This window comes from Periplaneta americana, chromosome 8 (genome assembly GCF_040183065.1).
Source record: "Periplaneta americana isolate PAMFEO1 chromosome 8, P.americana_PAMFEO1_priV1, whole genome shotgun sequence".
Taxonomy (NCBI): domain Eukaryota; kingdom Metazoa; phylum Arthropoda; class Insecta; order Blattodea; family Blattidae; genus Periplaneta; species Periplaneta americana.
The window spans coordinates 51,152,501-51,168,323 of NC_091124.1; the positions used below are offsets into that span (position 1 = coordinate 51,152,501).

Here is a 15,823-nt window from a genome sequence, read left to right on the forward strand (position 1 = left end):
AGCAAGTGATGCAACTTCAATCAATTCAGAAACAAGAAAAAAAGTTCATATAAACATATGTCCGAAAATCCTTAGTTTTTTAGTTATTAATGAAGGAACATAATGAAACATCTGTTAGATATTGCCAGAGTGTTGCAACTTTAATCAATTCAGAAACCCATAACAATGAAAGTTTACGTTCAACGCGTTTCGAGGTACAATCCAACAACTTAACTTAAATTTACTAAAGATTTTTATTGTTTTAATCCTACAGAATAATATCTGTTATGGTAACAATTAACATTTGAGGAGCAAAATTCGCTCCGGCGCCGGAGATCGAAACCGAGTCCTTGGTTCTACGTACCAAGAGCTCTCACCATTGAGCTACGCCGAAGTCCAATCCACAGCACCAGATCGAACTCCTCCAGTGTTGATTCCATTAGTGGCCTGACTCCAAGTTGGGCATATGTGTTGACGTATATATTCAAGTCAACTGCCATTGTACAAGGAGCGCACTCAGCTGAGTGACTAATGGCCGGGATTCCACAGTAAAGTGCACAGCAATATGTACAGAAATATGCACTGTAGCTAGATTAATTTACTAAAGATTTTTATTATCTTAATCCTACAGAATAATCTGTTATGGTAACAATTAAAAACTTAACTTTAGTTTGTAACCGATAATAATATTCATTTTGTTAGATAATCGAATGATGTTATCGATACAAGTCTGCTGATGCACCCATTGTATCCTAGATGGCTATGTGTTGCCAAGCAGTCCATGATCCGACGAGTGCATGCGTGTATGGAAGCAAGAGGAGAACATTTTGAGCATTTGTTATGAGTTTCTGAATTAACGTTGCAACACTTGCTACCAAGCTGACAATATCTAACATGTTTCATTATGTCCTTTCATTAATAGCTAACTAAAAAACTAAGGATTTTCGGACATATGTTTATATGAACTTTTTTCTTGTTTGGTTTGAGGAACATGCTCCCCAAGTATGACTTGAGCTTTCCCGGCGTTTGATGTAGAATAACTCTTCTCGGGTTCTCAGCCAGGTGAGTTGGAGATTTGCTTCCAAGCTTTCGACGGCTAGCTCTGACATCTTCTTGACTAGGAACTAGCTCCTGATTGACCCGCAGCGGGAAGCCCTACTATTGCATATATACCGGCTAGACATGGTCCCACATCACTTCATTCCCTGAAGAAGATGGCAGAGCTAGCTGTCGAAAGCTTGGAAGCAAATCTCCAACTCACCGAGAAGAGTTATTCTATGCTCCCCAAGGTTAGTCAAAGTATTTCTGAAACTAGTAACTAGCTCCTGATTGGCCCGCAGCGGGAAGCCCTACTATTGCATATATACCGGCTAGACATGGTCCCACATCACTTCATTCCCTGAAGAAGATGGCAGAGCTAGCTGTCGAAAGCTTGGAAGCAAATCTCCAACTCACCGAGAAGAGTTATTCTATGCTCCCCAAGGTTTGTTAAAGTATTTCTGAAACTAGGAACTAGCTCCTGATTGGCCCGCAGCGGGAAGCCCTACTAATCAAAGTATATCTGAAACGCCCAGTATATGTAATTCTACGGTTTCATTTATATTTGAATTTGAAATTAGTGACGTAAAAAGTTAATTTAAGTAATGTATTTTCTTTCTAAGTACTCTTGCGTTGTTTACTTCACTGAGAAAATCCACTATCAACTCACAAGGAGAGTTTGTAAACAAGAACATCGATATTTCATACCGACTTACGGAATTTCAAGAGCACAGTAGTGTGATTTACGATGTGACGACGCTGCTTTGAAGTAAAGTAGTCTAATTTCAATAACAGAGTGTTTACATCTCTTTTACTAAAAGTGCCTTACCGTAAAAGAAGCTTTTAGTTTGTCGTCTTTCCGTTTGTTAGCATTCAGTCTTCTGACACTGCTTGACGTATTTTGTTCATACTCAATTTCAACCACTTCTTTCATCCGGAAAGTACGTACCTGAAACATAAAGAAAATATATTATTCTAATAACCAGTGAGGGATGTGGGGGGGGGGACCAGAGGCAGTATGTTACCCCAAGATTTTCCTCTGGCATACCTCTATTTAAAAAAAGGCATACCTCTCCTTTACAACATGCACATACATGATGTATACAATAAATTGTTTCGCGCAATCAGTAACTCGAATCTTTGAAGCTTACGCAACACATTACATTAGTGCTGCTCATCGGAGTGACTACTGCCGCGGAGGAATCGGAGATTATGAATAAAGCTCTCCACCGGTGATCTCCGGTACTATCGTAGGTGGAACAGGGGACATACGGAGGGATGCGGTGGTTCGGAGGAGCGAAGCGAAGTTGGAGGACGTAGAGCTCAAGGACGACGGACTGAGGGTAGTTGTGAGTGGAATAAAATGGCACCAAATCGTATATCCGTCGCATGGAAATTATTTAATTTAGTTGAAGATAAGTCGCACGCTGTTAACTTTGTCGGCGAATTTACTCTAAGGGTGGTAGTACTTCGAATTTGTTAGACCATTTGAAACGATCGCACAATCGCGAACTTGAATAAACTAGCTAAGTAAGTAAATTTAACTATTTAAAACACTTTAGAACTCTTTTAAAAGTGTGTTTACTTTGATTTATATATAAAAGTTCTAATAAATAATTTCGTGGTTTTATGTGCAGACAAAGTAACATTGCGAATGAAAAACTGAAAAGCAAAAGAATTTCAGCAAAAAAGGATACTCTAAGATAGATCCGAGCATATTGTTACGAGATGAAACTCCAAACTTCAGTGATGAGCCGCTTACTTGAAATGAAATATGAGTTGGTGATTGTGTTGCCAGAAAAGCCATACGCTCCTAGGACGCTAACAGGTCCGTATTTAGAAATCTGTATGGCGTGGACCAGGTTAGATAGATTCTCTGAGTAGGTCTAAATTTTAAAATGTAGGTATGTAAGTGTTTTGGCTAACATTAAGAGCCGCGGTTGTGGTACTCGTACTTGCTGTCAAAAATAAATTATTACCATTCAGATACACATTGACGGTTAATTAGTGATATCTTCGTTTTCGTAGTTTTAAAATTACGCATAACATTTGATACGATTTTTTTAAACTGCTTTAGTGCTATTGTTCCAAAGGTCCACAATCTAGAAAAAAGTATTGAAATTTTATAAAACGTAACTTTCGAGGCAATAAGAATCATACATAATTATGGAATATTTAAAAGGCAACTTGAGTTATCAGATTAAAATATTGAGTTTCATTCTGAAACTAAAGAAACGTGTGGTAATAATATAATTACAATTATCCTTAAGTTGATATCCACTTATATTTTTTATTACAGAGGAAGAGTGACGCGTTTTAGAAGAGACAGTTCAAATACTGACACCCTTTAACACAATGATTACAATGCTGTCTGGTGAAGAATCTTAATAAATTATTTTGGACAGTAACTTTAACCCATTGATACCACACGTTTCTTTTGTTCCATTCTGAAACTCCCTTAATATATTTTACGTTAAACTAAACCGATTAGAATAATAATTGACAAAAACTGTTTGTGAATAAACGAGTGTTTCCAGGAAAATTATAAATGTTTACATTAGCTACTGAAAAGCTTTACTTCTGCGTTAGTTTTCAGTTAATTTTAATGTTATTAATTTGATCAATGACATATAATTAATACTCCTTTCCACATACACTATGAATTTCAAAACTATAAAAAAAAATCTGTCAGCTAACATAGTACTTCAGGTAAAACAAGAAAAAAAGAAGAGTCGAAGAAAAAAGAGAGAGAGAGAGAGAGAGGTAAATAAAAAAGAGAAAATAAACAACAAAAAATTACACACTTATTCTAAAAGATACGCGGACGTCACTACCTGATCCGATTACAGGAATGCTCAGCGGAAAGTGTATGTCTGCGCCACAGCACATATACAACCTGCGCGGCAACAATCGGATGTAACCGGAGGTCTCCGATTGAAAGCGCACAAACAACCGCTCCGGAAAAAAGCCTAATCATAAGCAGCACTACATTAAATTTCTTAATAAAATAACTTCAAGCTACTTCAGTTATTTGCGAGATCATTTTACAATGTCCATTGAGACTTATTATTTAAAATAATGTTAAAGCTTCAAAGTGCTTTACTTAATTATAAATAAAAAGTGCAACAAAAAAGACACAGTCACTAAATTGTCAACAATGGGCACCACAAGCTACAGACCACAGCCTTCTATATTTGAAATACGTACTACCGTTTTAAGCATTTCAGGGGTTAAGCTTATCAAATAAGCGTGTCTAAATACACACTGAATACAGTTCCAGAAGGCTGTGGTTTAGATTTACGAAGCAAACAGGTAGTAGTCTTTGCTGTGAAGAAATGTATAAACATATTTTTACGATCAGATATTTTTAGTGACAATATGTCATTTTTCACTAACGGTATGTTTTCTGGCCAATGAAATCAGTGGCGGTATTCCGTACCGTCGCATACCGTCTCACTTCCCTCACTGCTAATAACCACATGAGATTACTTCAAGTCAAATGGTAATTTCCTCCTGTACATTTAACATTATGGTTCAGAGTAAACAAAAAAACTTATCAACTCACAACACATCATATCAGACAATAGGAAAGGTATTTTGAAGTCTCTAGGATGATGGCAAGGAAAGAGTATAGTTGTGGTTTATAGGGTTATTGAAATGGGATTAACATAATATGTTAATAATTATAATATTATGAGGATGGCAATGTTAATTGCTTTGTAGGTCTATATTGCAAATCCCTCGGGTAGGATTTACAGGAACTGTACATCTCAGATACTGAGAATGTTACGATTTTGTACAAGAAGAGGATTTGTCATAAAATGGCAAGAAAATAAAACTTCAAAATTCACGCAAATAGAGTAAATAGTGTGAATCTGAATGAAAATGAAGGCGAAAATATTGGAGACAAAATTTTGTCCGAAGAATTTTTAATTGCACAATGTAGCAATACATATTTTGGTTTTGATTTTGTATTCTGTAAAACTAGGTTCTATGTGTCCAACTTTTTTTCGTATGTCTTAATTTGTCCGATGGAATAATAAAATACAGGCAGCTGTATTTCTGAGGAATTTCATTTCACTCTTTTTAATTTTCTCTTGGCAGTTCTGTTCAGAAACCAATTCTCGGATCCATATGTTAAAAGTGGGTCAGCTAAGGTTTTGTTAAAATTTCCATCTGAGCTTTTTTCAGTGTTTCATTTTTATGTACACAACAAATTGTTCCATACATTTTCTCCTCGCTTCCACTTCGCTATCATAAATTCTCCGACGCTAGGAAACTTCGTAGTTTATGTAGCGTCGTTAAATAACAGATTTAAAAAAAACATACCTTCCAGGCGCTTTAACTTGGCAAGAGTTTCATTAAAACATCTCATTTCCTGTGTGCGGCTTCCCCTTGCCAGTGCAGTCTACTGAAATTAATTAACCGTGGCTTTTTCGAAAAGGAAGAGAACACGATATTTGCAGCTAGCACATTCAGTAATCGATAGTTCATAAATTTATAGTTTTCAATATTAACGTTTCATACAGTCGGAACAGTTATAAAGTTCGAAAGCTATAAGTACCCTTTATACTGTATTTCACAAGACAGTCAAATGCAACAGTAGGCCTAGTATAGTGTCTGGAAAAAAAATTAAGACCGTTCGCACAAGGCGTCCTATTTCCTTCTAGTCTTGTATTTTTTATATATCAACTTAGCCACCGGCGTAGCTCTGTCGGCTAAGGCGCTTATGGTTTATTTAATGACGTTCGCAACTGCCGAGGTTATATCAGCGTTGCCGGTACTGTACTCCAACCACGAGAAAGTCTCCAGGGAATGAAGGGAAGCGGGATGATGCTGTGAATGAATGTTGATGTCATAAGGACACACACGTGGGTACTCTTATCTCTATTGGCTAGCTCTCACAGCACAAACCATAACATTGATACAGACATATTGATACTACCCTAGTTACAAAATTAGATCACAGTTAATCTCCTGGTCTTTTAATCTCTTCATACAGGAAATAACATATGCAGGAGAGCACATGGTTTTTAAACTGACATTATAACGATAATATTATTTATCTACACCGTTCCAATAGATGACGCAATAGTAAGCACATTCCTTTCACGGTTGATCTCCTGGTTGGAGAACAGTATGCCGAAATTATGTCCCGCAGGAGTTCTTTTACATGCCAGTAAATTTACTGACATGAGCATATCGCATTTAAGCCGGGATCGAACCCGCAACCTCGAGCACAGAAGGCCAGTGCTATACCGATTACGCTACCCAGGCCGACTACCTTCATGAAACTAAGTCGCATGAAAAGGGGTATACACAAGCATTTCTACAAATACAGGGTGCTCTAAAATTCCCCTTACAAACTTCTAGGACTTGTTAAGGGGACTGAGTAGATAATATTTTGAATTGGAATCAATGTCCGGAAGCGTACCGTTTCCGTGCTACAGCCGTTTGAAAGCAAGCACTGCCTGAACGTACGTCACGTGTCTCAACAAGAAATAGCTTCGCGATTCGTCCGCCTGCAGCGTTACATGATGAGGGGTGCTTACATCAGATCCTCCATGGCCTCCACGATCACCGGATTTGACTCCACTGGACTTTTTCCTCTGGAGTCGTATTAAGAGTTTGGTTTATGAGACTCCTGTAGAGACAGCAGAAGATCTGGTGGCACGAGTTGTGGTCGCTGCAGGAGAGATTGCAGATACATCAGGTGTGATAGAGCGCGTTTACCAAAACATCATTCGTAGGTACAATGCGTGCAACGAAGTTGGTTGTCGCCACATCGAACCGCATTTGTAGTGGATTTGAATGTTAACCATCATTTGAAAAGGACAAAAACAGTTTAAGTTGAACTGTAAACAAAAGTGTTTGTGACAAATGATTCAGTTTCCATTTTGTTTCTTTGGTTATTAATGAGTTGAATTGTAAAACAAGTGATGTACTGGGTCACGCCTCATAATAAAATAAATTACTTGTAAAAGTGGTCGCGTTAAAAACATGTTTTCAAACGGCTGTAGCACGGAAATCGTACGTTTCCGGACATGGGTTCCAATTCAAAACATTATCTACTCAGTCCCTTTAACAAGTCCTAGAAGTTTGTAAGGGGAATTTTAGAGCACTCTGTATATTTACTTTGATTTACTTGTACACATATTCTTGTGAAGGTTTAGTCTTTAGCCATATTAATAACAACAAACATGATATAGAATAACTCTTCTCGGGTTCTCAGCCATGTGAGTTGGAGATTAGCTAGCCGTCGAAAGCTTGGAAGCTAATCTCCATCTCACCTGGCTGAGAACCCGAGAAGAGTTATTCTACATCAAACGCCGGGAAAGCCTCAAGTCATACAACAAACGTGATCTATACTCGTACTTCTCACTGTGTAACTCCGCAAGATATGTGTCTGACAGTCTTACGCATCTAAAGCATAAAGTTTATTGAGTAATATTATACCTACAAATTTTATATTATCATAATTTTGTCTAAAATCCAATGCACGGGTCTTCTGACCGTACGTGCTTTGTACCCGAAACAAGTCCTCCTTTGTAGGTCCCCCCCCCACCTATGATTACATCCAACTACTCTTTAAAGAACACACATTAAAGCATAATAGTAATATGCGTTACAAGAGCGGTATGTTGATGTTTTCATGTTCGAGGAAAAGATTGAAAAAGCGAAACGTAGTTGAGCTTTTTAATTTCCGAGAACATGAAAACAAACATACAGCTCGTGTATCGTACATTATTTTGTGCGAAGATCGTTTATTACATAACTGAAAGAGGAATTTCTAATTAGTTGCAATGAAATCTCCATCTTGGTTTCTGTTCAATGACGGCAACTTTTAAAAACAAAAATATCTATCTTCAAATTGTTGCTATAAAATGTTTCTGTGTTTACTATATTCCAGCAGGCCGTGATATACGTCTGTCTTTTTTTTTCCCCCAGTCTATAAATGCGAACTTAAAACAAACGGTAAGGTTATGTAATGATTTATTTTTCATTTTAATATTTTAACAATATTATTTATATAACATATTGCAGTAATAACATCGGCATCTGGAATCTTGTTGATTTTTTCACGGCTTCCTTAATGTTACTTGCATTACAAATGCAGTAACTTTTGTGGTGTTGTAGATTTTACTTAATTTTTGCAAACATTTAAAAACAATAATTAACAGTGCAATTTAGGTGAAATTGCAGTGATAAGTTTCCAATTTATAATTATTACTATGTTAAACGTCTCTAAAAATAATATGTTAAAAGCCTAAAGCAGTAAAATGAATATGGCGCTTAAGCGGTAAGAAGAGGGAAATTGTTATGTGTGTTACGTTGGGAATACTGAATGTGGTATTTCACACTTACCGCGTATTGGTTTTGTGCGGAAAGCAAGCAAATACGCACGATCTCGCACAAAAGAAAATACAGAAGAGGTGCTAAGGAGGAAGGCATCGAACATTAAGGAAGGGGAAAGGTTAAACAAATGCAAGTAATGACAGACTTGTTTCAGCAAAGCGAACTTCGGTTGTACAGATACTTGGCAAGCATGAACTGAAATAAGAACTTTTACCAATTTTCAACGAATTCGGTTATTTTAGTTTACATGCTTCACTTCTGCGTATTGTTGCATGCCTATGAAGTAAGGCGTAGTTTGTAATTCCTCTTATGTTCGAACATTGCACGACATTAACTGCTCTGTAGCGATGATAACTTCAGGCGGCCATCGGTATAGCTCAGTCGGAGGAGGCGCTTGTCTACTGATCCGGAGCTGTACTCGGACATGGGTTCGATTCCTGCTTGGGCTGATTACCTGGTTGAGTTTTTTTCCGAGATTTTTCCTAACCGTAAGGCGAATGTCAGGTAATCTATGGCAAAATCTCGGTCTCTTCTCGCCACCTCGCAGTCATCAATTCCATCCACGCTAAAATAACCTACTAGTTCATGAAGCGTCGTTAAATAACCTACTAGAAATAAAAAAAAAAACTTCAGGCGGCTCATTAAGAACTTTAGGTCGCTATTTAAATTTTAACTTGCTTAACTGACTTTCCCTCGTAGTTAAGCATGTAGCCCTGCCACTTTTAAATGCTGAATTTTGTGTTTGGGATTTTTTTTTTAATTTTCATATTTTAGTAGGTTATTTTAAGACGCTTTATCAACATATCAGGTTATTTAGAGTCTGAATGTGGTGAAGGTGATAATGCCGGTGAAATGAGTCCGAGGTCCAGCAGAAAGTTACCCAGCATTTGCTCATATTGGGTTGAGGGAAAACCCCGGAAAAACCTGAACCAGGTAACTTGCCCCGATCGGGAATCGAACCAAGGGCCACCTGGTTTCGCAGCCAGATGCGCTAATCGTTACTCCACAGGCTTGGACTGTTTGGGAAAATAATAATAAAATGATTACAATGTAAATATAGCGGCTTTACATGAATTTATAAAAAATTAATTACATATATCTACTTAAACAATATACTCTTTCTTTCTTCCTTCATTTTCTCCGTCCTTTCTCTGTTTCTATTCTCCTAAAAATACAGTACTTTGTTTGCGTTCACAGTCTCTTGTTATAGTTGTCTGGACTAAGACGTTATGCCTTGGACTAGCATTATAGAAAAAGCATTGGTTTGAGTCCTCATGAGGAAAGAATATTTCCCATGACATTTCGGCCAGTTCATGGAATCGGTGTCGACACAGAATCGTGATGAATTTAGGGAGCTACCGTGAGTACTATATCGAAAACCGGTTTCGTAAAGCAGCTATAACGACTGGGGCAATCATCGTGCTAACAATGCGTAACCCCCGCACCGCTTGTATGATCGTTCACCTCTGCTAAGGTCAGTGAGCTCTATACTAAACTGGAGGCACCACCGCAATGCTCTTTCCTGTCTAAAAGCGTGACGCCATGTTGAAGAGGATATTGCTCTCTCTTTCTAACTAATGTGTTTCAATGAGTCTTTAGTGAGGTTCATGTTGCACATGCGCAGTAAGCAATAAAAATACCGTTAATGTACGATAGCATTCACTGCAAGAGAGACAAGGACAACTCTACGTTAGAAAGAGAGATCAATACGCTCAGGCTCTCAGCATTCGCGTCACGCTTCTAAAGCATTGAGTTGTGCCTCCAGTTTAGTATAGAGCTCACTGACAGGTATGTGGACGTGAGGCTTGCACTGTGCTTCCATGGAATGTCATTTAACGGGCTGTTTGCTTTCGTAAATATCATAATGTGCGCATGTCGGGGGCGAGGTAATGCAGGTAGAATGTAGAGTATAATATGAGAATGTGGTTATGTAGGGTACACAAAAATGTAACATAATACGAGAAACTAAATTGTTCACAATGCAGAGAATGTATAATGAGAAAGTTTGCGTCATTTTAATAACAACCTTTATTCAATAATACAAAGGACTTGCAGACGTAATCTGTCATAGCTGGAGTTTCACTGCAAAACTTTCTATATTTTTTGACTAGATCATATGTCAGTGCCTCGAGTTCAGTCCTTGCGTGGAGGTAAATAAAGAGATCTGACACAATAGAAGTTTAATCTTCCCTTTGATATAGCGTCAACTCTCCATTACCTGGGACGCCAGTGTGTCCAAGAAACCACACTACTCTTTACTATTGAGGATTTAGAGAGGATTAAACCAGGAAACTGAAGCAAGTCCCTCGGCTGCCTGTTTAATCACCCGAATGGGGTGAATAAAGGACCAAAATAATAGACATCAGTGCTTCAGACCAGAGATGAGCAAATTCATGTACTGTACAAGACTGAAACGGCGTACTATTTCATGCATGAGGTACTAGTTCTTGGCCAAAGAGGTTCTATAACGCGTGAGGAGGAGCTGAAAATAAGAGAGTTATTTCGACTGTAAAAATATTTTTAAATATCTTATATAAAGTAGCTTTAATTCATACTTACTTACTTACAAATGGCTTTTAGAGACCCCGAAGGTCCATTGCCACCCTTACATAAGTCCGCCATTGGTGCCTATTCTGAGCAAGATTAATCCAGTCTCTACCATCATATTCCATCTCCCTCAAATCTATTTTAATATTATCCTCCAATCTACGTCTCGGCATCCCCAAAGGTCTTTTTCACTCAGCTCTCCCAACTAACACTCTATACGCATTTCTGGATTCAGCCAAACTTGTTACATGCCCTGCCCATCTTAAACGTCTGGATTTAATGTTCCTAATTATGTCAGATGAAGAATACAATGCGTGTAGTTCTGCGTTGTGTAAATTTCTTAATTTTCATGTAACTTCATCCCTCTTATCCCCAAATATTTTTCTAAGGACCTTATTGTCAAACACCCTTAACTTCTGTTCCTCTCTCAAAGTGAGAGTCCAAGTTTCTTAACTATACAGAACAACCGGTAATAAACTGTTCTATAAATTCTAACTTTCAATTCTTTCCAAAGCATAGGCTACTAGATGACAAAAGCTTCTCAGCCGAATAATAACAGGCATTTTCCATATTTATTCTGCGTTTAATTTTCTCTCGAATATCATTTATATTTTTTACTGTTGCTCCAAGATATTTGAACTTTTCCACGTCTTCAAAAGATAAATTTGTCCACACCTGTGGAGTAACGGTCAGCGCGTCTGGCCCCGAAACCAGGTGGCCCGGGTTCGAATCCCGGTCGGGGCAAGTTACTTGGTTGAGATTTTTTCCGGGGTTTTACCTCAACCCAATACGAGCAAATGCTGAGTAACTTTCGGTGCTGGACCCCGGACTCATTTCACCAGCATTATCACCTTCATTTCATTCAGACGCTAAATAACCCAGATGTTGATACAGCGTCGTAAAATAACCCAATAAAATAAATAAAAAATAAATTTCTAATTTTTATATTTCCATTTCGTACAATATTCTCGTCACGAGACATAATCATATACTTTGTCTTTTCGGGATTTACTTCCAAACCTATCTCTTTACTTGCTTCAAGTAAAATTCCCGTGTTTACCCTAATCGTTTATGGATTTCTCCTAATATATTCACGTCATCCGCATAGACAAGCAGCTGATGTAAGCCGTTCAATTCCAAACCCTCTCTTTTATTCTGGACTTTCCTAATGGCATACTCTAGAGTCTAGAGCAAAGTTGTACCTGTAACCCTTAAATGTCATTGGCCTGCTACTCCGACCAGTTTAAAACTACTGGTGGGACGATTTATTCTGTATTATAATCATACTGCAGTCTTGCTTTCGACTTGCTTCTACAGTCACTGAAATCACAGCCGCATGAATAATTAAGAGATGGCGTGAAGAGCTGTAGAATTCATATCAGATCAGATGTGATATAAAAGATTATTATTATTATTACTATTACTACTACTACTACTACTACTACTACTACTACTACTACTACTACTACTACTACTACTACTACTACTACTATTATTATTATTACATTTCATTTCATTTTGTAGTAATTCCCATTTAATTTGTTTCTCAGGCTTTCATTTAAACTTCTAATGGCATACATTACGTATAGAATAGTTCTAATAAAACTGACAATTTAATAGCTTTTGCACGAAATACTGTAAGTATTGAAAAATTTGTTAGTATTGCATTGCTTCTTGTATCTAGGTCAAATATTAGCCAAATACAAACTGTCAGGAGTGAATCGGTTACGGATTCCTTACAGGGTGAGTACCATTTTAATTTTTTTATAAGTGTCTTACTATTATACTTCTCTAGTTAGGTTGTATTATCAGTTTTATCACTATCTATGAACAGACTGTACCACCTGTTACAGCAATCAAACAATATTATATTAATACAAATACGCGCAACAATAGGCTATAGTATTAATTACTGTGCCTTTAAAATATTTTGTCTGCAGATATTTCAATCATAGACAAATAACAAAGAAAGACCTCCAACTCAATATACGTAAACTTTCGAGAGCCTGTTGAATATAGTTCGTGGATATCCAGAGTACCGCAATCCTTTGCGTCGGCAAATGCCGACAAATCGGCCATCGTTATTCAAGCGCACGCTATACACTATACAATCATATAGAGAACAAAAATGTAATGTAAGTGCGAAAAAATGTCGTGTTGTTGTCTTATAATAATAGGCTAATATTATGGTTTATTTAACGACGTTCGCAACTGCCGAGGTTATATCATCGTCGCCGGTGTCCCGGAATTTCGTCCCGCAGGAGTTCTTTTACATGCCAGTAAATCTACTGACATGAGCCTGTCGCATTTAAGCACACTTAAATGCCATCGACCTGGGCCGGGATCGAACCCGCTACCTCGGGCACAGAAGGCCAACGCTACCCAGGCCGACTTGTGTTTAGAACTGTTTATAAAGAACTGAAAAATGCGCACATTTGTTTTCTCTGTTACGAGGTGAAAGAAATAAGGAAAAAGGAAGGAAGTGATTATAAATATGAAAAAGAACGATGCACTACCTAAGCGAGCATACATTATTTAACTGTGAGATTAATAAATGACAGTATCTTGGTTTTTTTTTTTTTTTTTTTTTTTTTTTTTTTTCAAAATTTGGGCCGCAATATGTTTTTCTAAAACTTACCTACAATTTAAGTTGTTGCAGCAATGATATTTGTACAGCAGTGGCAAAAAAAACTGACCGACCCTTGTAGCTGATTTCAGAGTCACAGATTCAAATTTTGCTAGTCACAAAACACGTCCATCTTGTAAAATTAATTGTAACAATGAAATTTATTGGATTTGTTCAATTCTTACCGTCTTTTGTTTCCTTCAGTGCCTCAAACTTACAAAAAAAAAACTTTGAGAGTTTTATTTTCATCTGGCATCAATATTACATTTCTACCTCTATTCGGCAGCGATAAGTGGGTATTTTTACATTAAATAGCAGTATATACCTCTGGCTTCACTATCCATATTGAAATTACCACAGTTTGGTACAATACACAGCACAGGATTCTTTTATATCAGCTACAAGGGTCGGTCCGGTTTCTTTTTTGCCACTACTGTACATAAAACAAATGAAAATTATGTATCAATTAGGTAAAAAGTCAAATTTCACCATCTTCCCCCTTTACCACCAGACATTTCTGAATTCCATCCTGATTACTATTTGCCAGAATGACATAATTTATTTGTTAAAGTCCTGAATTCATTCTTGAGAAATATCTCGAGTGGAAAATATAGAGACAGGCCGTAGAAATTCTATTAAATGCGATAGCCGGATATTGAGAACAAGGAATGCAGTTGAAAATATTTAGATTTATTATTATTTTTTTTATTGCAACATTGTTGCTTGCATTTGTTACTTGTAGTTTATTAAGTTTATATTGCTGTAATATCTATAATAATTGTAAGGTGTAGCCTCCTCAGTCCTGAGACATAATACTGTATTATGTAGACTTACAAGTTGTCTGAATCCGCGTAACTCAAGCTTTTTGTCTAATATTTAAAAGTTAACCTGCAATGATTTTTTTGGGTCACTGCAACACCACTGAACACAAGTCAGACCAGCACTCTTGTCAGTAGAAATTTCATGCGGGCCGATGTGCTTAATAATGTCGTAGTAATTTTTAATCCTCTTAAGTGTGGGAAGACTTGTGATTCATAAAGAGCCGTCCCAAAATGAAGAGTACAAGTGACAAAAGACTCATCAGAGCGGGAACTAGGTTACCATCTTTTATGAAGCGATTTCGGGACACATGACTAATAACAGTAGTAGTAGTAATAATAATAATAATAATAATAATAATAATAATATAATTAATTATTATTTATTTATTTATTATTAATATTTATGTTCTGTACAACAGCGAGAGACGAATTAAATTTCAGCACAGTACAAAACAATAGGCTACAATAAATAAGAATACAAAAAAGACAAAATATTAAAATAAATACAAAATACAATTGATATAAATGATAACGAGAGTAAATAAATAAATGCAATACTAAAATAATAATAATAATAATAATAATAATAATAATAATAATAATAATAATAATAATAATAATAATAATATAATTATTATTTATTTATTTATTATTAATATTTATGTTCTGTACAACAACGAGAGACCAATTAAATTTCAGCACAGTACAAAACAATAGGCTACAATAAATAAGAATACAAAAAAGACAAAATATTAAAATAAATATAAAATACAATTGATATAAATGATAACGAGAGTAAATAAATAAATGCAATACTAAAATAATAATAATAATAATAATAATAATAATAATAATAATAATTTACTTATTTATTTTTTTATTTATTTATTTACTTACTTAATTACTTATTTACTTACTTTATTTATTTGTTTGTTTGTTTGCTGTACAACAGCCAGAGGCCAATTAAAGTTCAGCACAATACAAAACAATACAATAAACAAAAATACAAAAAGACAAAAAGACAAATATTGAAATGATTATAAAATACAATGGATATAAATCATAACGATAGTAATAAATAAATGCAATAGTAACAAAATACGTAATGATGATAATGATAATAATAATAATAATAATAATAATAATTTATTTATTTATTATTAATTAATTAATTTATTTATTATTAATATTTGTGTGCTGAACAACAGCCAGAGGCCAATTATAGTTCATTATAGTTCAACTATAATAATAATAATAATAATAATAATAATAATAATAATAATAGTGACAACTGTGGTAAGGATATTGTTCACCTGATATCCATTGAATAGGGCTACATAACTTTTATGTTGTTCCCACTGTTTATAGGCTATAAAATTTGTGATTATTCATTTTCGTAATGGTACAACAAACTAAAGAAGTTTCGGGTTATTGAGTCTGTATGTAATCTGTTCGA

The 15,823-nt window shown here is 35.9% G+C and overlaps 1 protein-coding gene across 4 annotated transcripts in view; it reads right to left on the reverse strand.

The window, feature by feature from the left end:
• Positions 1-15,823, reverse strand: part of LOC138704714 (CD151 antigen-like) — a 281,489-nt gene that overhangs the window by 173,088 nt on the left and 92,578 nt on the right. The window contains exon 1 of one of the 4 annotated variants that reach the window (XM_069832872.1): positions 1,847-1,966. The exons of the other annotated variants lie outside the window; for them this stretch is intronic. The gene's annotated coding sequence lies outside the window, so the exon portion shown is untranslated. Of the gene's footprint in view, positions 1-1,846; positions 1,967-15,823 lie in introns of those variants that run through there. 4 annotated transcript variants of the gene reach the window in all.